Source organism: Clupea harengus, chromosome 22 (assembly GCF_900700415.2).
Source record: "Clupea harengus chromosome 22, Ch_v2.0.2, whole genome shotgun sequence".
NCBI lineage: Eukaryota > Metazoa > Chordata > Actinopteri > Clupeiformes > Clupeidae > Clupea > Clupea harengus.
The window spans coordinates 12,374,636-12,399,457 of NC_045173.1; the positions used below are offsets into that span (position 1 = coordinate 12,374,636).

The following is a 24,822-nucleotide window of genomic DNA, read 5'->3' on the forward strand; positions in this document are numbered from 1 at the left end:
AACCTGTTAGTATTGTGTCTACTGTCAACGAAATGTTGACAGTTGGCATTTCAAGGTTCTGGTGACATTCATATTTTATGAGAATTTTTAAGGTTGAATATTGGGTTGGGTTGGGATTGGGTTTAATGGATTGAATGTTGCCTGCCGAATAATGAAGACGGTATTTTAAGAACCAATTATTTTTTAACTGTATATTAGGAAGGTGAATATTTGTGTATTTCATTTCCAATCCTGGAATTTTGTTTTCAATCGAAATATACAACCCCAATGGATTGCAGTGCAGAAAAATTCAAGCATTGTTATCACTGGGGTTTTTTCAGTCCGTGTCAAATTGCAGTGCCAAAAAATTGAAGCATCATAAATGCTGTGGGATTTTTTTCAATGTCTGTGAAATTGCAATGCAGAAAAATTCAAACATTGTGATTGTGATATGGTTTTTTTTCCAGTTCATGTAATTCAACATGCCATTTTGCATTAAGGACATCTGGCACAGTTATACTTCCATACAAGTGTATCTTTCCTTTTGACCGTTAATTTAGTCGCATGACCCAATACATTGAGTTGACAAAAAGACATTCATGTGGCCTTGGGGCAGATTCTCTCTCTTCTAGCTCCAGACCCAAGTTCTTTAATGCATGCAATTTTCCAAAAACCGCACAATCTTCCCCAGGACATGACTCAAATAACATGAGTATATATGAAAACACTCTGACAAACAAACAATGGAAGGACGAGCACTTGACATTCTCTACACTTGAGTACCCCAAACTAGTGAAGAACGGACATAAAAAAAAACATCTGCATGTTTTCACATGCAACACACACATACTCTCACACACACACACACACACTCTCTCATTCCCACCAGTGACATAATGAAACGCCAAGGCTGGGGGTTTGCAGGCGGCGCATGGCAGGGCCACTGGTCCTGAGGGGAGGCCTGAGGATGGCGGTGTGAGGTTTAAATGTCATCTTTTGTGGCAGCCACAGAACCAGAGCGATGTCGCTGAGTTTATCTCCTCCGTGCAGCTGGGCATTTCAGCGGTGTGCCAGCCTCTTGGTGAGCTCCCAAACGGCGGGGCGAAGCGAAACGCCGCCTGGCAATATCATGGCCCCGGGGTCCTGCGTGTGAGCGTGTGCCGCCACATATGCCAGTCCCGTGGCATCTATTTCCAAGCTCTGGCATGCAGTGGGAGCACTGCCAACCATCTGCACAATGCTGGCCCTAAGACTGCCCAATAGACGTGGCAGGCGATGGAGGTCGGCGTGGGGAGGATAGAGGCTTTATTTGGGGTCTGTATACTGAGATCAGGGACTGAGAGTGACCATATGAATAGGAGAAGTGGACAGACAGCTGAGGAGATCTTTTATCAAGCTCTTTCAAGCTCTTTCATCACTTTTGAATATACATCTGTGTTTCTCTTCTCTACTACTGATGAAACTTCACCGTTATCGTTGGGGAGAATACATTTGACCAAAGGAGAGAGTTCTGTAGTGACTGTCATTTTTATTTATTTTTTACAAATGTAGCGCCCCCTAGTGTACAGCTGACTACGCCACCCCTTGATCTCAGTTTGTCTGTGCTAAGGCCAGAGCAAGGGGAACTCTGTCTCAATAATCCGTACAGACACAGGTTCTTGGAAAAGTATAAAAATAGTCTTTTTTATTAATACATGGTATTAAAGTGTTGGTTTGGTTGGTCAACAGTAAAATAAATAACAAGGGAATCGCCAAGCTAACGGCACAGGAGCCAGAGAAGACAATGAGAACCACAACTAGAAGGGTTAGGGTCCCAATCACACGTGATCACTGTCTATAGACACACTGCAACTAAATGTCACTCTGATAAACTTAATTTAAGGACTTAAGACTTCATGCTTCACAGCAACTTCCTGTCACACGTCTAAGCTATACATTAAGTGCAAGAGGGGGAACTAGGGAGATTGCCTTCTCAGAAGGGCCCTGTATGCTACCCTGGCTCCACCACCACCGAGGCTGGCTACACGAGAGGGAGGGGGGACAAAACAAAGGAATGATGAAACCACTCTAGCCTGTGATGTACAATAACTGCACTCTCACTACAATACTCGTTACGATCAACAGGCTAGAGGAAAAAACAAACCAAAATCTAGTTAAACAATAATCACCACCACAATCATACGTGTAGAGAACAGCAACAGCAACACTCCAAATGCTGGTTGCAGTTAAACAGTCTAAAAACATAAACAGACAATTAATGCCGGTTGATCACATTCCATTGGCAATACAATTCATGATCTAGATTTATTCATCACAACAAACAGGATAAAGATGCCACATGACAAAGTGGTCAATATAAAAGGCAGGCATACTATTAAATCGCTATAAAGCGACCAGGGAAATAGCATCTATGCACATTCCTCCGGGCAAATGAGCTACACCACTACGGCAGAGCATAACTCAGAGACGTACCTGCCGCTCACGTTACCGGATGCAAGGAACGCTACGTTTATAGCAGGTACCCCACGACAGCCACAATACCCAGCGGGTGCTGGGTGAAAACAAACACATCATATTACAATCTGTCAGTTAAAAACAGTGTACAACAACGGTTATGCTTGCCGTTACATTATCGTACCTTGTCCATGGAAATGATCACGCAAAACACTGGTACACCGCGGTTCAATCAGCGTCTGCTTCCCCATACACACTATTGAGACAAACATTTCTTAGCATGCTTGTGAATCAGAATCAAGGAAAACCGCTTTGACATACCTTTGTAGTTCGAGACAGCACCCACATCACTGCTTCCTCACACCAGTGCCAGCAGCAGAGTGATAACATACCGGCATAAGGACCCCAGGTGTCTATATATATATATCTACACGCCTACCTCTACGGCATTTAGGTGGCCTACCAGATGCCCACTCCACCCCCCAATTAGTGACGTGATTGGCACTGGGAAGAGAGCGCACAAACGATGGAGGGAGACTAATGGAGCCTAGTCCTAACCTGGTGCCCAGGCTACACAAAGGAAGAGGATGTTTATTCTTTGCATTTGCTGAGATTAACTGATAACCAGGGTTTAGCTTCAGACACAAGCCAAAAGTCAAAAATATGCCTTGGGTTATTCAATAAGAGAGATGCCGAACTGAACAAAACCACACAAAAAAGTCCATAAGCACCAGAGGTAAAACAAAGAGAGCACTCAGCACAAAAAGGAAATGGATGAGAAATGGCAAATGGGATAATTGCAAATACAGCTCCCAAAGTTGAATAGTAGACCCAAACTGGTTTTATAGCCTTATTTTACTTTATGCCAGAGATTTTCTCAAACACAGTGATGTGTAAAATCCTGATTTTAATTACACATTAGAGATTAAACAATCATATGCATTATTCAGGAGAGGTTAGAGGGGTTGAAAGAGGGGTTGTTCTAGAAATTATTAACAATATATCAGCTTTTTAAACATTATAACATCAAAAAAAATATTTTGGGGCATCCATTCCATTATAAAAAATATCAAAAAGAATGGCATAGTGTCTACATCCTCATGGATATGCCATATGGCGTTATCATACAGCTGTGTACACAAATAATAACTGTGTTTCAGTTGTGTCTCATTTTCCAGGACATTGAATATTTTCAGATTGTATTGCCTTATCCTATCCTATCCTATTTCTTAGAATCATTAATCATGCAACAAGATGGGTCTGTGTCTTTGTTTCAACACCTTTTTCTGCCTTTTTCTTTGCTTGGCAGGATTCCAGTGTGTGAAGTCCACTGTACGTTTGAGGTTTGCACTGACATACCCCTTCAGTTGGCAATGGTGTATTGAAGTGACAATGTCTCCCACTGTCTAATGACATAGGGAGACTTTTTCAGTCTGCATGGCCGTTTGCATTGGAGTACCTAAAGAACGCTGGGGCATACAGTATATCTGAAGCCAGTGGGGAGACAAACACATCTCTTCTCCTTGCCACAGCACTCGGCCATTAGCCAGCCCAGCACCTTGATTATTCTGTCGTTTATGAGCAGAATGCAGATTAAATGCAGAGATGGTGCCGATACCAGCTCACTCTGATGTGTGTCAGAAAACGCCCACTATCTAGCAGATGATGTCTGCGGGCATGTTCATTAGCCTTGTGCAGAAGCCAAGAAAAATGTATCCATCCCTTTCCTATTAATTTAGCATCAGTCTGCCGCCAAAACAGGAGAGAGCTGCTTATGAGGAAGCAGCCTTAGAAAGCCTTTCCGGTAGCCATGGCCAATTTAGCAAGCTAGGCAATTAAAATGTGGTACATGCCCCAAATTAGGTTCATGGCAGGATGGTCATTTCTGGAATGTCATAGGTATCATGTGTTAATTTATGTAGCCTAGAACTATCAGAGAGAGAAATCTCCTTCATTTAGTATATCTCAAGATCTCCATGTTGAAAAAAAGGCACTCCACTAAAAAAAAAAAGTCTGGCAGTTAAAGTGAGAGATAAAATCTCCACTTGGCACAGCTGAAGGCTTACAATCTGTAATTAATAAACTCTGGGTAAACACAACATTTTCTGTTTCCAGTCATTTAAGGCTGTCTTTGACCCCATCCCCTGTCCTCCATCTAAAGGGTCCATTCAAAATAGCCTTTCAGACCACAATAATTAATTCTGTTTGCATTTTAGCCCTATGGGTGTGGTGCCTCTCAGACCATCCATTTGTTAAACAGAGGTCTAAGGTCTTTTCCGCACTGACAAATAATGTTATGATTTGGAGAGGAAAAAAATGGCAACGCAGAGAATATGCCTTGTGGGATGTACTGAGTGATGTTCTCTTGTTCCCAAGCCATGTGAAAAATCTGTGAAAAACAGCCACCATGAGTCTTGGTATTTGAATTACATCTAGAATGTGCTGTTCTGCTGATGCTGCACATGCTAAGTATCTTTACTTGTGCTGCAAAATCCTTCAATAACACTGACCCACTCATGCACACAGCACATTTCTGTCAAGACTTATTTCATTGTGTACAAGGGTCGAGAGATGAAAAATAAAGACACACACATAATCCTGCTGACTTCGCCAGAGAATGACACTCAATACAAGCCAATATACACTGCCTCTGTCACTCTATGATGGTGTAACACACTGTAATCAGGGAAGCGATTAGCCTTGTAAATCACATAAGAACATTGGAGAGATTAGACTCTTTCTTAGCGTGTAGCCTGTATATCCCCTGCTAAACTTCTCGCTATCCAGCTATGTTAATCGCCCTACCTGTCACTCACTCCAAGGAGTTTTATTACTCACAGTTAACGAAGGCTTCAAAGCTAATGCGCTAACTCATAGGGACTTGCTAAGCGCTAGGCTTAAACTATGCTAAGCCTGAAATCTCAGTTTGAGCCTTTTGCTTTGAGAGAAATTCCCTGCTGGGGTCAGGTAAACATGTAAAGTGTCAGAATGACCTACTATGATTGGCATCCCTACAGCTTACAAGTATGCATGTACTAAATAACAAACCAAAAACAATATATTATATGGTATACTGTACATGCCAGCTACAACATCATACACTCTCACTCCAGCAGAAATGGAGATTTTCTTTTAAACACATACCAAAGTTTGAAAGAAAGCATAACTTACAATGTATGAAAAATAAACAAAATACAATACAGCCAGTCAGTAATCAGTCATCCAATAAAAGGGATTCCAGATTGTATTCCTGATGTGGTACATCAGGCCATTCATCTTTGAGACATATTCATCTTTCCAAATTTGGATCTGTTGTTGGAAGAGTTGAAAAAGAGAGTCTCATCAGATGTAAATGTATAAATGTGATGGCTGCAGTCAATAAACTCTGTACTGCACTTCACAATCACAACCCATGGGCATGTCTCGGTTGTCCCTGAGGGAAGAGTTCAGATCAAAGCTGTTCTCTGGCAAGTGATTTGTTCAAGCTATAATTGCTCTGACTATGAAACGTTTTGTGTGGAGGAGGATTTTAATGGCTTCAATAGCCATGTGCACAGCTTTGACCTTGGGGATAACATTTTCTGAAAATTATTTATGATAATTTGGCGCTAATTATATGACATGTAAAAAGCAAATTATAGAGGGTCATCCAATTTAACAAAAAAGTTTCACTGTGGGAGAAAATACAATGAGGTCAAGCGAAACTGATGATCATTTGGTTTCACTGAGAGATATTTCAAAGCATAGAAATTATAACTTTGGTGTCTTTGATATTTGAATTAATAGCATAATTAACTGAAAAGCTGTAAACTCTTTTAGAGTATAAGTGACTAAGCTAGGATATGTGTGAGGTCTCTTTCTAAACTGTACAATTAGTGCAAAAATAACACCAGTATGCTTTAATAATGAAGAAAAGCATAACCGTCTAATCTCTCTGTGCTATAAATGTGTGTGTGTGTGTGTGTGTGTGTGTGTGTGTATGTGTGTGTACTACATGTATTGTGTGACCCCAGACTTGTGTTTTAAAGGAAAGAAATGAAAGCAAGGACGTTGAAATGAAAGTAAGGCTTGTTCTTGACATTTGAGAGACACACGTGTTATGAACAATCCTCTTGAATCAACAGTAAATCTGCACCGTCTGATCTCTGCTCTCTCCTGCTGCTCGAAGATGGTCCCTCTAATAGCATTTACATTTATATTTACATTTATTCATTTCCCAGATGTTTTTTTATCCAAAGCCACTTATGAGTGAGAGGCAGTACAACTCAGGCAAAAAAGCTCATCAAAGGATCCAGCTGAGTTAGAAGAGACGCATGATCAAGTTTCTATTTGACGAGGGACAAATGAAGAGGAAGGAGCTCTAAGTAAAAAGCAGACAAACAGGAGATCTAGTAAACAAAGGTGGATACGATCAGACGTGCCGTTAATTATCCTGTGTTCCCATCAAAAAAGCTGAAATACAGCACTTAATCTGGAGGACAATAAAATAAAATCGGTTGCTCTGCTCCACATTCTGAACACAAACCCTGCCCTGTCAGATCTAGTCCTCCTCTTTGTTAGAACTTGTTTTCCTTTGCTAGCAAATATTGACTACAGCTTTTGTTCATCCTAGTCTATAATGTTATATTGTTGTACTGCCATTGCAAAAAAAACTTGTGATTCTCTCGGGGCCTTGCAAGTTCACAAACTACAGACCGAGTGGCAGTAATGCAGAAGAAAATGCTCTGAAACATCCCTGCACTCTCATAGACTGGCCTACAGTACGGTCGTGTTCTTATGGTGCGATATATGGACACTGGTGACCGCTGTCTTAAACTCTGTGCCAGAGGAGAAGCATCAGGATAATTGGTGGCTCAGAGAAGACATTTTTTTAAAAACCTTATTTTTTCCCCAGAATGGAAAAGGCTCCACATCTGCTGGCTGTACAACATCTTATTTATTTATTTATTATAATTTAACATTTTTTTTTTAACCAGGCAAGACATTAAGAACAATTTCTTATTTACAGTAATGACAGCCCGGGAAGACACTTGTAGGTGGAAGGGGAGGAGAGGAACAAAACAACGTAGGTCAAACAAAAATAATGAAAAATAGGAGGCTCTAAGAAGAGTAAATACATGTAAACCAGTGGATGTCATGATGTATATTGAAGGCCATTTGACCAGAGAATACAAATGACAGTGGTGTGTTTCAAGGGGGCATTCCTAGTCAATCGAATAGCAGAATGATAGATTGTGTCAAGCTTTTGAAGTGTTCCTCTGTAAGCCAACCTATGAATTGTATCCTTTTCTCTTCCAGCCTAGACTCTTTCCTCTGAAAGGGGTCAGAGATCCTGAAATCTGGAGGAGAATTTAGACAAGGAAAGGGGAGAGAAGAGAGTGACATGGAGGGGTGTAATTAATGGCCAGGAACTTGTAAAGGGGGAATGAAATAGGCTGCTATTCATAAATATATTAACAATGTATTATCCACACATTTTTATTTGATTATAAATATTTTTCCTATACTGTAACATTAACTGTCATCTGAAAGTGGATTGAAGTGAACTCTAAATTAGATCAAAGTACATTTTTGAAAATTAGTGAATTAGTAAAAAAAAAGTATATTTAAGTGCATCTTAATGGTGTCTCAAAATAGTACAGTCAAGTACACTTAAGTATATATTTAGTAGCACCAAGTGCATAATTAATACATAAAAATAGCACACTTTTAGTACATCAATCATGAGTGCATGGAAGTATACTAAGTATACTTAAATTAAGTATACTTCAATGTATTTTTTTCTGGGATGACTTGTATAAGATTATAAACAGGAACATCAACAATACCCGCATTCTTTTTATCATGGTTGATAAACTACAACCCCCCCCCCCCAAACAGACAACCCCAGAACTCCTTTCTACAGGGAGATGTAATGAATGCTCTCAGATGGACCAGTGATACAACCACAAATGTAATAACTTCCCACAAACATAATAAATCACAAACATAATACAAATCTGCCCTTTTTTAAACTAATAATAATCCCATAAATGTAATAACGTCCCATAAACATAATAACTTGGTAGCATCCAAGTAAGTTGAATCATTTATGACAAGGGATTTAACAGTGTAAACAGATTATATTCCCACTTGGTGGGCAGCTACCAGATGCCACTGAAACATGGATTGGAAACGTGGAGCAATTCACTGAATGGGAATGGGATTAGAATCGTAGACTCTACATTTGTACTTCTGCAGACTGTAAGAGCTACGGTATTTCAATTTGGAAAAGTTCCCACATGTTAGAACTACAATGATGTAACATTTTCCATAAAACACAGATGCACCAATATAGTGAGACAATAGTCCACCCAACCCTCAAATCCAGTGAGGAGGATTTCATGCACACACACAGACACACACACACACACACACACACACACACACGCACACACACACACACACACAGACACACACACACACACACACACACACACACACACACACACACACACACACACACACACACACACACACACTTATGCATGCATATGTGTTCATTGTGGGTGTAACAGACCATCAAAACCACACAGTCAAAACATGAAACCTTGCCATCTCTCTGACCATCTAGAAAATAATTTTATGTCACAATCTAATTCAATTGACCAAAAACCCTACAGGAAACAGTTCAGCATCTTAAGCCATTGACACTGCCATCTGTTCTTCTAAAAAATATTTAGCACTCTCACACACTCTCCCTAACTCTCCCAGCATATTTTAGATGTGCCCCAAATGTAGCAATTTTTAAATCCAGGTAAAAAACATTTATCTTTTTATGTGCCTATGATTGAGCTCCAAACTTGCACTCTATTCTTACTGCAATTTACTCTTAAAACAATGTAAAATAAGGGCTAAAGAGTTTATATAAGTTTCTTTGTGTATGTGCAGTATATGTATAATCTCCTGACTGGAGCTGGGATAAAGTAAATGCCAATATAAAACATTTTAATTAAACTGCAGCACCTTTTCAGCACCTTATCCTGTTTCTACATGTTTTTTTTCCTGTTTGAAAACTGCAAAATACTACTGGTTTAACTCCAATAAGAAAGTCTGTGACACTGTTTCAGACCAAGCCTTTTTACAGAGCAGACATTATGGCAGTATAAACTATACAATATATACTGACATTTGTGCTGGGGTGTGTGTGTGTTTGAGAGAGGGAGAGAGACAGTAAGTAAATATGTAAATAAATAAATATGTGTGGATGTGCCACTGTGGTGAATGGTAATTATAGCACTCATTCAGAGGGGTACACAGTACATGTATGATGTGGTCACCATTTGATGTGCTCAAGCCAGGTAGCCATGGTGAGGGAAAATCAGAAGAGCTGTTGAGAATTGTATCCTTAGCAGACTGCTGTTTAAAGATGCAGTCTCCTGGTCTGAGAACTAGCACTTCATAATGAGGGTAATGCTAATAGGATTGAGTACGTGTGGGGCGGTGGAAGGCAGATTCAAAGCCACACCACACTGCATCAAAGCCATACCGTCACACATTTTCATCTCAGTGCAGTAAAAGAGACTTCTGAGAAGAACACTTAACCAGAGCATTTCTTATTTATTCCAGGAGGGTGTAGAGAGAGAGAGCAAAACAAGACAGATGAAGTGAGCGCAAGACAAAACAGGGAGCCTGTCGAAATAGTCTCTGCCCCGTTTGCCTCACATTTCAGCATTTCAGGTCACAGTCACTGTCCACATCCATCAGATATGCGCTAGATAAAAGGAGGTTACACTTGTAATGCAGAAGGAATCGTATCCGCAGATTCCAGCTGCTTTCTATTCAGATTCCATCTTGGCTGGTCCTCTGTGATGCATAGGGAGACATATGCAGCCGGCGGTTTATCTGAATTCCTGCCTGTCACATTGACGCGTGCCTTTTACTATCACCCACCACTCACTTCAGATAAGATAATTGCGCTAATTGTCATTCGTGTAGTGCACATTCAACGTGTTTACAGTGGCATCTGACAGACCAAGGAGGAATTTTTCTTTTTTTTTCTTGCATAATTATCAGAAAATGAGGAAGGCACAGTATCCTGAAAGTGGCCTCCTCTTCCCTCTCAGAGGCTTCCAATCAAGGTGGCTTTAAATGTGACTTCCTTGTCAGGATAAATATAAGAGGATGTTGCACATGACCAGAATAATGAAGTGATGTCTGATATGCAATTGTTTCACTGAAAGCTAAAAAAAATGAAGTCAACATATCTAAGATGAGTCTAAACAACATCTAAACAACTAAACTGTTGTGCAAACAAGAGAATAGATGAGGAGCAGAAATGTCCAATTAACTTTGACACTCTCACACCCTGCCCACTCCGTCAGCAACAGCTGTATCTGGCTGCAGTCGCTGCCATTCCAGCTACACTGTCTTCTGTTCTGCCTCCTCTACTGGCAACACTGGCCTGCTTCCGACACCATGTTCTGCACAGTGAAATAGAACTATCACATCTGAACATCGGCGTCAAGATCACAGTCTCGCCGCTGCAGCCTTACTTTCTCTTCCCTATCCGCTGTGTGATTGGTTAGGCTGGTGGGGCTGTTGTCTGCTGCGCTCGCAGGGCGTAGGGGGGTGCTTCTGGGGCAGGTAGGCATTGCACATCAAAGCATGCCACTGGGAGTGGAGGGGGACGCGGTATTGTCACAAGCCTATCATGAAAGAGGGCTGGCGGGCAAACTGGTTTCAATGGAACTAACGGCATCAGCTTAAAACCATCGAATGAAGAATGTGATATTGCTTTCCTTAAAAAAGAAATAAAATAAAGATAAAAACAAGCATAATGTGCACGCACACACACACACTCTTGGGCTTGGGGGGGCAAGGGGGGATTACCATACAGATTTTAGGGCTGGTTGTTTTCTTGCCTTTCATGTTCATAACAACAAGAATGCTTCGGTGGAACTCACCTATGAGACACAGAGAGAGACGGAGAGAGAGAGAGACAGAGAGAAAGAGAGAAAGAGAGAGAGAAAAGGTGGCAAAAAGAGCAAAGGCATAAAGCGAGATAATGAATAATTGCAACATTCATTCTGCTTAGTATGATTACGGTTTACCTTTGGTCTAAAAATATAGCACTGAATTCTTGTCATCTGGCTGCTTTGCCTGTGGGGTGGGAAGATAGGACAGATTAAGATGCATTCAACTTCAATTGCAAGCAATAGACATGAAATATCACATTCTCGTTCATGGTTATATATAGTGTATGTGGGGAGAGACAGGTGTAATCAAATCGCCTTACAATGAACACTCATGATTAAAAGATTCCATTTCTTCCAACTTTTATGGATTCAAAATGCTATCTCCTGTCCATAAGGTCCCTGATGCATGTAAAAATACAGTGCGATTTATTAATTTCCTTGACTAACAGATTGATAGATTAAAATTCAGATTAACAGTTTTATTAATTAAAAGTCACCTAAAATTCAATATGGGAAGATACGAATGCCAGGTCGATGAAAAGTATGGGATTAGGAGCTTCCCTCACCAATGAGAGTGTTTTCTGAATTCAAATCTGACTGGGCAGTATCAACAAATTGTATTGTCTTGTCTTGAGCCAGTTTAATTAAATAGACATATCCTATTTACCTCACAAAAGGGCCGAACCTGATGTTTCCCAGAGTAACGGGAGCCAAGGTCATTACTGCAGCCCTAAAAGAGTCTGCAGCAAATTACCTGAAAATCATTTACCATACATGCCTTTTCAAATACATGTAATCTTGCAGTCTCTGCTGCCATAATTATGATCATCAGTGCAACATTATGTCAGAAATGGATATCTAATTTTAAACCGTATCAGCCGAGGTTCATCTTGTTCCTCTCCCATCACCTGTTGCCATGGTCACCATTGGAAGGGCAGGTTCATGGAATGAAAATGTGACGTTCAGCAAATAATCCTGCTGCACTTTGTAAAGCAGGTAATCCTCTCTGTAGTCAGGCTACTAGCCTGAGTACAGTGTACTTATTATGACAGGAGCGCTGCAAATGAAAGACTTCATGAGGTGTCCTATGGGCTGCGGAGGTAATTCAGCCTGGAGAGCAAAACAAACACTGACCTTCATAGCTCAAACAGGAAAACATGACACCTTGTTCTCAGATTATAGAACAGAGTCTGTATGACAGAGTGTAGCATGTGATAACAGTTTCACTTTTTTAAATCAATTGAAGTTGCAACCTTAATCCTCTAGAGCAGGGGTCTTCAACCGGGGGTCCGCGACCCCCACGGGGTCCGCGGAGGTACTGCAGGGGGTCCGCCAAATTATTTCATCTGAAGCATTTTTCCCTCTTCCAAAAATTAAAAACGTCCAATAGGCTACATAAACATAAACAGATCGTAACAATTTATTTCTATTCGTTTATAAAATAATACATAGGCTACCCATGAATCTTCACGCGATCATTTGATTACCATGGCAACATATGCACTTTTAGCTACATTTAGCTATCTGGTGCCAAAACACGTTACCTGCCATAACCATACAATTTAAAAGTTTTGTAATTTCTCGGAACAAAAGCTCCACGTCATACAGCACTGATGGCGGTTCAGATGATACACCTTCAGAGGATGCCAACATGCCTTAATACCCAAAAACGCAAACTGTAGAAAACACGTAAATATTCAAATAATTATCTGAAGTTGGGCTTCACCTACAAAGAGACCGATGGTGACAAACTACCAGTGTGCGTGGTTTGCTCTCCCGTGCTATCAAACGAAAATATGAAGCCATCAAAGCTGCAACGACACTTAGACTTAGAGACAACCCATGCTCACTGGAAAGAAACAAACATTTAATATTTCCCGTTTAAAATCTTTTGAGGGCCAGCAGACAATCAGCCACAGTTGCCGAGCTAGCTTTAAAACCCTCTTATCAAGTTGCATTACCTGTCGCTCAGACCAAAACGCCATACATAATTGCGGAAAGTTTAATATAGCTAGTAATATGTGAAAAACGATGTTTGGGAAGGAGGAGTACGTGAAAAAAACTGAAAAGCATCCCTTTGCTTTTTCCCCCTTTAAATTGATGAATTGGCAGCTGATATGAGGGCACAACTAGTCGCGAAACTCCCGAAAGCAGATTATTTTGCACTACAATTAGATGAATCCACAGACGTGTCAAACGACCCTCTGCTTTTAGCGTTTGTGTGGTTGTCGACCAAAATGAGATGCAGGAGGAATTTATATTCTGTAAGCAGCTGCATGGACGTACAAAAAAGTTCAGAGACTTTCAAAGTGATCGACAATTTTTTCCGTGAACATGATATACCCTGGCCAAAATGTGTCGCGATGTGCACAGACAAGAGCCATGTGTGACGTGCCAAAGACATGAGTGATGAATTGTCAAACGTCAGGCCTCTCACTAGGTATGAGATATTTCATCCATACTTAAGCTTCTCATACTCAATTCTTTGTCCCCCCCTCATTGAATACAGAGTAATGGCTAACTGTAAGGGAGAAAAAAGTCATAAAATTATAAACAGAATCAATTGAAACGAGTTGTGTGTTACAAATTATGTATCATTATGTTCAAACATGTGTAGGGGAGTGTGTTTGTGTGTGTGTGGCTGACACTTAGTTCCAGATAAAATATATAAATATCAGGCCTAAATTTGGGGCGGCGGGGGTGGGGGTCCCTGATCAGTCAGTGTGTTTACATGATGGTATAATTCGAATCTTTGCTTAGTCGGACTATGCTTTCTTTCGAGGGTAGGTGCTATTATCCCAATGTACATGGCAGTGAATAAATCGAATCATTGGCCGAAAGCATGTCATATCCGATACGATAGGTGGCGCTGTTTTTATTACAACTAGTGGTGATACAGCCCTTTCCGCTTGACCTCTTCACCACTACCAATAACAACAACAGTTGATTGAGCATGAATCGCGTCTGTTCATCGGTCCAGAAATGCGTGTTGCCTCTTGGGTTGTTTGTTTGTTTGTTTGTTTGTTTCTGCCAGGCCGATGTGTTTATAAGTTACATTATTCAAAGGTGAAAGATAAAAGGCGAGAGAAACGCATGCACATTCACACACACACACGCGCGCAAATAATGGGTTACAGCCAAAACGCATTGCCCTTCTGCCAGTTGCATCAAATTGTTTAAGTACTTCTTCGCTGTCGATTTCCAAATCTGTGTGAATATTCATAAGAGCAAGTCCAGTCAGTCTTTTGTCAGTCATCGTACTTCGTAAGATATGTCTTAAGGCGCCCCATTGTACTGAATGACCGCTCAGCAGACGCTGTGGAAACGGGCAAATGTGCCGAACTTTCCAGGGCTTGATAAAGCTCACTGCATTTGGGCTGTAGCTCATTTAGCTGTTTCCAGCTCTATATCTGCATCGTCAACGCTGGGCATTAGTTGTCCGTACTCCGATTTTATAGTTTCCCCATCGTAATAAATATGCATTCATGATATTTTTCTATGACCGAGTTTGACAGGTATTGGTCAGGTAATAGTCGAGTGACAGCTGATTTCACAAGCATTAACTTTAAACCAGAATATTATAACGTGTCGGCATAGTCGCCCCGTAATGCCGTGCAGCGGGCGCATACTGTTATACTTTATGTTATGCATGACGTTCCCTAGGCTATATGTTCCTTACCGTTCTAATTACATGTCGTTGTTCTGTGTTGGGACAGAGCTTATACAGGTGGGTGACGGTAGCACAGTCTGTTCGTGGGCATAAAGCCCGTGCCATTGTGACAGTGTGTTGTGTTTAATAAAAAGCCATAACAAATATACCACGCTTCCGTGATTTGTTACAATATAATGGTCTTGCTTCTATAATGTATAAACACGTAGGTTACAGGGTGGGTGTGGCAGAGAGAGAGAGGGAGAGCGATGATGCACACGGATATATCAGATTTAGCGACCGGAGCAAAGTTATGTTGCTGTAACGTTGAACTCTTTGCAATCAATAAATACAGTACTTAATAGGCTAATTGATACAATATCTCCTCGTTTGAGTGTGGTTGTTTGAGTGCAATGGGAGTGTATGATCGTTATTGTCTATAAAGCAGTGTTTCTCAAACTTTTTCAGACCAAGGACCACTTAGCCAATAAAAATTTGCGGACCATTTAACTAAATATCCCCGGAACAACATGCCTCCTACCCAAGACCTGGCGCCAGACAATTGTTAGCGCACACATGATTTTCGCGGGCTCTCCTTTTGTACGTACCAGTAGGCTAGTTATAGATATGACAATGCGCAAGGCAAAGCATCTGGAACCCTGCTCCATGCGTGACTTGGTTATGTTACAAACTGTAGTTCGCTCACAGCCTCATACTCCCATCACACACTCAGACAGACATCACAAAACACAACGATGCGCATACTGACCGCAGTATTTCACTACCAACAGTAGGCTAGCCCACTGGCATTAATACAGCCATCCTAGTAGTCAACTTTTCATAATTAAAAGCTGTCATTATCCAACGTCACACAACACAGAATATAGCCTAGTTATCATCTTGCTGTCTCAGCGGGAGAAAAACACAGTGTTTTGAATGCAACTCCGCGACGAGATAATGCCCTATGAGGCTGAACCACTTTCTCCTTGTCTATGTTTGAGGCTTTCTCATTTAATTTTCTTTTCATAGTTCCTGTCTTAAGCCACCAATCCATGACCTTGTTAATAGATTAGACAACTCTTTATTAGATTAGGCTACTACTGGCTGTGTTCTCTTCGTTCTGAGTTGTATGTTAGAAATGTCGCAATAATTTACTTGTGGCCGTCGCGGACCACACTTCATCATATTTGATAGAATGAAGAACAAATTAGTTGTGAATACTATCACCGAGTTTGAAAGGTATTTGGTCAGGTAACAGCCCTTTAACAGCTGATTTGCTTTCTGATTTGACAGTACTGCTGTGTGTTTTAAGCAAATAAAATGTGGACTGTTTACAAGCGGGCACCTGCTATCGTTGATTATACAGTAAATACGTTGTGAAATGAAACAAAAACACATCACAGTTAAAGATGTATTAGTATTGATTGATTCACATCGATATGAATGGATGACATGACTAACAAGTGGTGGGAAATTAATATGAAAGTATTTGTTCGGTGAATTAGCGCGCTCTGTCCAAACAGTCGCAGTCAACGTTTTTGTCAACACTGGCACCACATAAGTATCGTAATTTGAACGTCCTTATACGTTTTTAAGGAGGGGTTGTAAAGGTACTCATATCTTCGGACCTCTTCTGTTATGTTTGTTCATAGTCAACAAGAATAAGCTTGTGAGACAGTCTGCAGGATATTCATAAATAAACGTGTCATTAGTATGAACAGCTGAGACAACGTATCGTCTCTTTCGTCTTCCGGGTCACGACCTGGCAGGGAGGGAGGGAGGATGGCGGCGGGATCTCAAGCATGCGCAAAGACGCAAAGTCCAGTTCCTTATCCAATTCACCGTTACATGCCGCAATAGTCGAACTATCAACTGGATCGGATCGAGTTATCCAGGGGTGTTAGTCCGACTATGTGCGGTCCGACTACGATCCGACTAAGGTGCTTACATGAAACGGATAATGCGATTTCAGTCCGACTAAGGCAGTTATTCGAATCCATGTAACCACGGTCAGTGTCTCTCTCAGCCAAGGGGTCCTTGGGCTGAAAAAGGTTGAAGACCCCTGCTCTAGAGTATGGCATCAAAGTCTGCCTTGGTGCTTCATGAACATCCCTATGATAAAACAGTGTGGTCCCACATAATATGTCCTTATTTTACAATGCTTAAGTGTGTAATTAATGATTCTACAGATGTAGAGTACAGAGTAATGTACGTATAACCCTAAACTGAATACTGATCCTATCCTAAACTGTACATTGTACATTGTTGAATTGCAGATCACTTTCTTCCTTGTCTGCAGACAACAGTGGGGTAATTAGGTATGTTTGTGGAGACAGATAGATGGATAACTCAGTTTGAAATTTTTATGATCGTGTCAAACCATCGATGCATCTCCTGAAAGCGTTGTTGAACAACTACCCTGGTGAAATCATAGAATGTCTACCATGGTGAAATGATAGACAAACTAACCATATCATTTTGAAAGCACTCTCTCCTAGTCACCATGGCGTTTACTCAACAAAGCTTTTGGGAAGTGCAGTCCAGACCGGTTGTCAAGTTGAGAGCTGGTTTTAGATGGAAAGCCTATGTATGTAGTTTGACAGCAGCAGATTGTCCTGTCATCCGCTACTGCAACTAAAATGTGTCTCAACACACATGTGCCCTTACCCCCAAAGTGATTTCTGGCTGCACAACACAGCCAGGAATCTTTTTTATATATTTTTTTTATTTTATTTTAAATGGCTGATTGGCCATAATTGGCAGCTCACCTGAATGGGTAGTTGTGAACCTGCATGATGGTAGGGAATGAGCACACCTTGGTAGTTTCTCAGCATTAATGCCACTGCATATCACTCATTGTTTTGCCAGTCATTTTATTGCACCCTTATCTCAATAACAAAAACAACTGCTTTTTGGATATGTGCGTTCCCTTTTATAAGATGATTAACCCTCTTATAATGGATGCCAACATCTACCTACAAGGGCACAATGATACAGAACTTGTTTCCCATAAGTGTTCAAGGAAGTTCAAGGAAACAGAGACTATGAACAGATAACCAAGTATTTTTATGCAAATACACCACTAATCTTAATTGTGTAGACTGCCATGTTCATTTAATGAATACACCACTCACTTTGATTGTACGGTGGAATATTAAAACTGGGCGAATCACACTGTATGTTCACCTCAAATCCAGTTAGGCGTAATGGGTGTTTAATCTCTCTTTTCACCTTTTGACACACACACAGTAATAAAATACAGAATAAAGCAATCAAGCCAGTGCAGCCTGTAGAGGGGATTTTGAAAAGAATTTGCAACCTACCTTTCACTTGCTCAATATTGTTTCATGAGTACTGCCAGCAGCTATAGCAAAGTGGGTAATATTTCAAAAACTCTTTATTATATTTTGCATATCTGAGCTGTTTTCTAAGCTAAAGGTCAACAGGTGAGAGGCAATAATGTACTGAATGATTTATTTGAAAATATGGGTATGAAAGGGTAGGGGTGAAAAGTTTACAGAGCGAGCTACTTTGGAGAGAATTTTACATGAACTGTCTTACTGTGCGGACTTGCAGTACTACATTGTTCTGAAGCATATCAGTGCAGAACTAATGCAGAAATGAGTTTCTAGCCAATCGACTTTTGTGTGATATGAGACAGGAAACACAATGCTTGCACACAATCCCTCAAAATGTCTTGTTTTTAATTAGTATTGATGCAGGCCCTCAGAACACAACTGGACTAGATTACATTTACTAATTCTAAGAAGATTAACTTTAAGGAATAAGGCCTTAATAAGGTCAGAATTCTGCATATTTATAAAACTCAATCCCATGCTTGCAAATAGCCACACAATACAGACCATGTGGAGTGGCAACATTTGATTTCCACTACTGAACATGCATAGAAATATAAACACATATTTATGTTCTCTTGCAGCACCTCAGAGAATATTTGCTGTACATTACCATGGAAGAGACAGACAGAGAGAAAAAGAGAGATGTAAAGTGTCCTTACTTTGCTTTACAAGCATGTAACGTGGCTCTTATACCAACAAAGGCTGGTTTTCTCCCCTGGGGTTTTATTCAAGTGATGTTTGTACTCCTCATTTTAGTTTTCTTTTAACAGATCTTTTGTCACCTAATGTCCTCTCAATGTTCTTTATTCTTTTTCATTGTGTTCTCTGAGAGAAAACATCTGCTTGTGAACAACTTTTCTGCTCTGTTAGAGGTTGGGTCTCTCTACCATTGTGGATTAAGATTTATTTTTGTGGAAAGGAACATATACACGTACTAATCAATCCATACAAAATGTCAGTGAGGCCTGGAGGTATAATGTGTTATGGAGGCTATAACACATGACCTTTGGATGAGAATGTGTAATCTAGTTAGTGCGATTGCTCAAGCACACAGCATTGTGGAGCAAGAACACTATTGATCTTCTTAAATTGTATTTTTATTTATTCTTATTCCACCCGATTTTCTGGCGTCGCTTCTGCTCTTAGCGCTTTTGAGATAACTACACAGCTCCAACTTTGACACATCCATCCTGAACCCATATAGTGCTCTTGTAAAATTGTTGCACTGCCCCCTGTTGTTTTTTTTTTTTTTTTTTTGTCATTTTTCATCCCTCTTTGTTCTAATTGAAATGCATGGTTGGACTTTCGCCAATTATTTGCTCTGCCAGCTGTAGATCAGTGCCATCTAGATTGTTTTTTGTTGTAAAATAAGCCATTTACAAACATCTATATTTACATCCTACATTCCATCCGATGTTCTGCTTCTGTAACGTTAATGTTAATGACACTTCTGGCTGCTACTAACAAGTTAATTTGGCTATGCATCCGTGGTTAAAACTGCACACAGCAGAATGTTAAAGTTGTCAAAACATGATCCATTTACTATGATTTTCCTGTTTTTCCAATTGACCTGAGTGTCATATGTGTTCCATCAAAGTATCTCCCTCTGTCACTTAGAAGCCCCTTTGAATGGCAGGGAGGAAAGAGCCCTTAAATGATTAGATGGAGCAAATATGAATGAGGTTTGAACTGCACCAGCTGTGACACTCTACCCATTTTGGTTAGGGTGATACAAGCATGTGCTCTCTTCAGCCGAAGGGTAAACATGAAATATGAGGGGCGAATGGCTCAATGAGGGCCTCTACATCACCCGGTGTCAAACACGTCTATTTGTCTAACAAATCAAGCAAAGTGCAAAGGAGTTATTCAGTATCACAGTAAGCGAATGAACTTTCAATGTATTGAATATATTTTGCGTTGAATGCATTAAGCAGCGAGTGAATCAGATCATTCTTTCTTTTTTAAGCACACAGAAATCCTTCAGTATAAGGATGAAGCAAATAATTATGACGCAAACGATGGTTTGTCAATTATTTTTTTTATATACATTTGTCCATATGTTCAGAAAAGTCCCTTAGAGCAGCAAGCATGAGAAAAGTGTCCATGCATTCATGCATGGATTCATGCATCAACAAACAGTACTGGAGCTTTTATGGCATATGCAGCATGTTTTATGTATGATGTTGTCATAAATCTGAAGTATAACACTTGCTCTCCAAAACTATGGTAATGAACAAATGCAAGCAGAGCTGCTGTTTGAGTAATCCCTGCTGTACTGCTGTACACAGGGAGTTAGTGCAGGTAACCGCCTGGAGGAAAGTCCCTGAGGAGTTAGGAATCGGAGTTATCATTTTTTGTAATGGGCTGCAATCATTGGGGGTCATGGTGACTGACTGGCCTCTATTGCAAGCGCAGTAACCATGACAGTGGTCACAGTCACCTGAGATTGGCTTGTTTTTTTCCCCTCCAAGACCAGGAATGTTATATTAATGACACAGGAGAGGATCCACAGAGATTAACCACCAAGGCTGCCAAAGCCCCACCTGAGCCATAACCCAAAAAACAATACACAGAGAGGGGGGGTGGGGGGTGGAAAAAACACTGTATGGGTGAGCAAGAAAGGTTTGTCTCTTCAAGGATGAAGCCTCAGACCTGAGGTAGAGAGAGGCCGTTGGGGGGTGGGGGGTGGGGCAGTCCGATGGCCTTGTCATGTGAAACCACTAAGAATCAGAGTCTGTAAATATGGTCCAGAGTTTTACCTCTCTGTGAGTTGGGAAAACATTTCTTAATGACAACAGCACAACATGTTTCACAACAAGGCCAGGGGAGTTCTTTTCTTTTATCGCAGCTCTTTTTTTGCCTGAAATAAACCTGAAATACAATGGATAGAGTTTGTCTGAATAATACTCAAACAAGCCAATGTCAGAAATGAAGGTTGTTCTTGTTCATTTCTTCACTCATGGTATTCAAGCCAAACATCTCTGCCAAGTCAGTTTGCCTTGTTCTGTTTCTCCCTTTTCTCTGACATTTGCTCTATATCAAAACTGACTGGATCCTGTACACATTTACTCAAGCATTACAGGGGTAAGGGAAAGTATGTTTTAAAGTCTGAATTCAGAAAGTATTATTTAAGTTTGATGTCAACCCTTAGGTGAAGGTGAACATGCTTTTAGTTCTAGCTGGTTGAGGTTCTGTCTGGCTTTAAAATAAAAGTCTGGAACATTTTCTGTGTATTTTAGTCCTCAGTAACCCACATTTTGAGTGCTTGGGTCATGGTGACACTGTACAAAGCTGTGAGAGCTTGCTGATATCACTTTCCCACTTCAAAAACATATGAACCTTAATTCAAACACCAGTCTATGTCAGACCTCTTGAGCAAGCAAAACTTTATTTTAATGGAGATGAACATTCATGAATATGAATATAGCATGCTAGTGACTTGAGGCCTGCCTGCGCCACACACTCAGTGCGCACCCATTACATTAATTAAATTCAGACTGCCACATATAAAAAGTGCTGGGTGCTGGGCTGTGTGCTGGGTCATCCTGGTACTTGTCTGTGTGTTGAGGTGCACTGCTTGACTGCAACCATGCAGTGTAATCTTTTAGGGAGTCTCAGTTAGGGCTTGTCTTTTTTTACTTGGCTGAGTCTCAGCATTTCCTTACTGATCCAAACAGTGCACTGCGTGTGTGTGTGTGTGTGTGTGTGTGTGTGTGTGTGTGTGTGTGTGTGTGTGTGTGTGTGTGTGTGTGTGTGTGTGTGTGTGTGTGTGTGTGTGTGTGGTAAAGCTGTCATGCTTGTGTGAAAGGCCGTCACACTTCCACGGTTCACCCACCAAGCCTCCTCATATCTTTTCCTTTCTCTCTCGTTTTCATTCTCTTTCTCCACCTTCGTTTCTCTTTTCGCACTTTCTCTCATCTCTCTTGCTCTCCCTCAAAACCAATCCCACCCAAAACCCTCTATTCCAGTCTCTTCTCTACAGGACTGTCTTTGCTCTCCAACCCCTTCTCTCTTTCCCCCCAATCTGTCTGGGTTGTCCATTTGAAGAAGTGTTACACTGTCCTCCCTTCCTATCTGCTCGCCTCTCTGTCTCAGTCTGTTCTTTCTTTCTTTCTTTCTTTCTTTCTTCATTTCTTCTTTCTCCCCAATCTTTTTTGTTTTGCTGCCTATGTTTCCGGCACACTTCCCACGAGAGTCATCCTGTTCGTTCATGCACTGTCCCACTGTTTCTCTCTGCCTCTTTGTCTCTAGCCCTCCATCTGCCTGTCCCATGTGATTACCCTTCTATGAGCTCTCTTCCGTTTCTCTTGCTCTTAACCTCTGTCTTCATCTTCTTCTCTATCCGTCTCTCTCTTTCTCTCGGTTGCTGCATGTCTCTCAAAAGCAATTGTGCCTGATGATTTGTTGAAAGCCTATGAAGACTCCATCCTCTCCCCCCACCCCATGCTTAACCCTCCTGCTCTGTCCTGGTGTGTGTGTGCGCGAGTGAGTGTTTGTGTGTGTGAGTGTACACCTACTTGCGCACGCTCAGCTCTTAATTGCCCACGTAGCTCTGCTACCCAGCACTGAATTCCAAAATTCCCTCTGAAGGCCCCCCCCCCCCGACACCCCCACCCCCACCCCCACCCCCACACACTCACCCCTCCCCCAGCTCCTGCCTCTCCCCACCCCAGTCTCAGCCCTCATTCCCTCATCTCTCACCTGGCACCCCAAAGCCTGCCTTTTAAATAATGGGGCTTGCTGCGCCCGGTCTGTCCTGTTCCAGCACACCCTTGTCAGCCCTCCACCTGATGAGTAATTACTCACGAGTTGTATCCTGATTGCCGTGCTCCCAGTCGTCTCCTCCCTGCACCTTCCAGCCCACGATGTGACTATTGACAGCGTTTGTTCTCCAGAATTAATGGCTGGAATTGTTTACCCATTTGGGCTTCCCTCCCGCCGAGGTGAACTCTAAATGCATCTCAGCGTTTGGTTGTTTATTTCCCCCTAAGTCACGTTTGAGCTGAGCGCTCATTAAGGCCATAAATGCCAGGATTCCTCACACCAGAGGTGACATTGTATCATTAGAGCATGTTTAAGACGCGGCGACGCATTAGCATATTTGTAAACAGCGCTCAGCGTGGTCCTATAGTGATGGCATTGCCGATGTTTGACAGTAATGGTTATGAGCCATTGTCACAGTAGCTTGTCAGAGAGAGCCCAAAGTGCTGCTGCTGCTGCTGCTGTGGTGCTGTGGTGCTGCTGGTGGTTGTTTTATGTGACTCTGTGGTAGAAGAGCTGGCCCATCAGAGAGATCATCAGACAGTTCTACAGTGGAGCTTGTGGTTATGTGGACGACTTCTCTGGCTCAGCCCTGCACACTGCTTCTGGCCACAGGATGCCGGTGGACTTGAAGGTTAAATCGGGCTCTCCTGGAAATACTTTGGGAGTGAAAGGAAGCTGATGTAGGGTTTGGCTGCAGTGAAGATCTGTCAGCGCAGGTTAATAGAGAAAGAATGGAGGGGAAATGTGGGTTTCTGCCTACCTCAGCCCCTAGCGCTGTATGTGTTGTGTTTGTGTGTGAGTGTGTGAGAGTGTGAGAGTGTGAGTGAGTGAGAAAAAAAGAAAGAGGGAAGGAGAGAATGAAACAAAGAAAGAAAGAAAGAAGGAAAATAAAAAATTCCTTGCATGGTTTTGGAACCACTATTGCTCATTATACCATACACCTACAAACACACACACACACACACACACACACACACACACACACACACACACACACACACACACACACACACACACACACACACGATCCAGGGAATGAAGAACCACAGTGCCATCTACTGATAATATAAAGCTTTGACAAAAAGCTCTCGTTTACCTCTCTCTCTCACTCTCTCTCTCTATCTCTCCTCTTCTTTTCTATCATTCCTCTCACTGATGTTGCACTAGAGAAGACAATGGTACAAAAGAAACTCATGGAGCTCTCATTGTTTACAGCAGAGTGTGCTTCATTCGGCATCGATTCATTGGAAACCCTTCAGCTTCAGATTAAAGGGAGCATTGACTAACACTTCATTTTTTTATCAGTTTATATCTATTGTGATTCACTCAGGTCACACTACTCTCTGACTATGACTTAGCATCGGTGAAGAAAATACAGAGAGAAAGAGAGAGAGAGAATGTAACCAGAGGAGACGATGCAAATTTGACCCTGAAATGAACAAGTACACAAGGACACCGAAGGCTAAGTCAACTTGTAAACAGTCATCAATCCTTTCATTACATGTGTTCGTGAGAGTGATAACCTTGCTTGGTTGCATGGCAATTAAACAACTAACCAATAGCAGACATTTGTTTGTTGAAAATCAAGTAGAAGTTGACAAGAAATTGCTGTAAAAGCATTAACTGAAATGAATGAAATTGAATTGAAACTTAGCAGATT

The 24,822-nt window shown here is 41.3% G+C and overlaps 1 long non-coding RNA gene across 1 annotated transcript; it reads right to left on the reverse strand.

The window, feature by feature from the left end:
• Nucleotides 1–1,727: 1,727 nt before the first annotated feature.
• Nucleotides 1,728–2,994, reverse strand: LOC116218423. The gene is made up of 4 exons (XR_004162844.2): nt 2,755–2,994; nt 2,618–2,689; nt 2,452–2,530; nt 1,728–2,213 (listed from the first exon to the last, which is right to left on the reverse strand). It is a non-coding gene; the product is annotated as an uncharacterized LOC116218423 (long non-coding RNA).
• Between the last annotated feature and the right edge of the window lie 21,828 nt (nt 2,995–24,822).